A 987-nucleotide genomic window follows, 5' to 3' on the forward strand; every position below is an offset into this window, starting at 1 on the left:
TACTCAGTCCGACCAATTCAGTCTTCACTACAGACTGTAGTTGGGGGTCCACCTCAGACCGGTCAACATTTCTCTGAGGTTGGAGGTTATTCCCAGACCTCGTCATTCTCACAGAGACCTAAGCTAGACTCCAGATAATGTTATGGATGTGGGGAGACTGGACATATTAGGAGGAATTGTCCAAAACAGAGTTATAGACCCCCGATAGCTAGAGGTAGAGGTGGTCATGGTAGAGGCCGTTATTCTGGAAGATGTGGTGGCCGAGGTAATGGTGGTCACCAAAACGGCCGAGGTGACGGACAAACTGGAGCTACTACAACACCACATGGTAGGGGCAACGGGCAGACAGGTGATAGGGCCCATTGTTACGCTTTCCCTGGGCGGTCTGAAGCGGAGACATCAGATGCCGTTATCACAGGTAATCTTTTGGTTTGTGATTGCATGGCTTCTGTATTATTTGATCCTGGCTCTACATTTTCATATGTATCTTCCTCATTTGCTACTGGTCTTAATTTACATTGTGAAATGCTTGACTTGCCTATTCATGTTCCTACTCCGGTGGGTGAGTCTGTGATAGTCGAAAAGGTATATAGGTCTTGTCTGGTGACTTTTATGGGTAGCAACACTCGTGTAGACTTGGTTATCTTAGAAATGGTTGATTTCGATGTAATTCTTGGTATGACTTGGCTTTCTCCAAATTTTGCAATCTTAGATTGCAATGCTAAAACTGTAACGTTAGCCAAGCCTGGGACAGATCCGTTAGTGTGGGAGGGTGACTACACTTCCACTCCAGTTCGTATCATCTCCTTTCTTCGTGCTAAGAGAATGGTTGGTAAAGGGTGTTTAGCTTTCTTGGCACACCTCAGGGATGATACTACCCAAGTACCTTCAATTGAGTCAGTTTCCGTAGTCCGTGCGTTTCTGGATGTGTTCCCTGCAGACCTTCCTGGTATGCCCCCGGATAGAGATATTGACTTTTGCATTGAT

This window comes from Solanum pennellii, chromosome 1 (assembly GCF_001406875.1).
Source record: "Solanum pennellii chromosome 1, SPENNV200".
NCBI lineage: Eukaryota > Viridiplantae > Streptophyta > Magnoliopsida > Solanales > Solanaceae > Solanum > Solanum pennellii.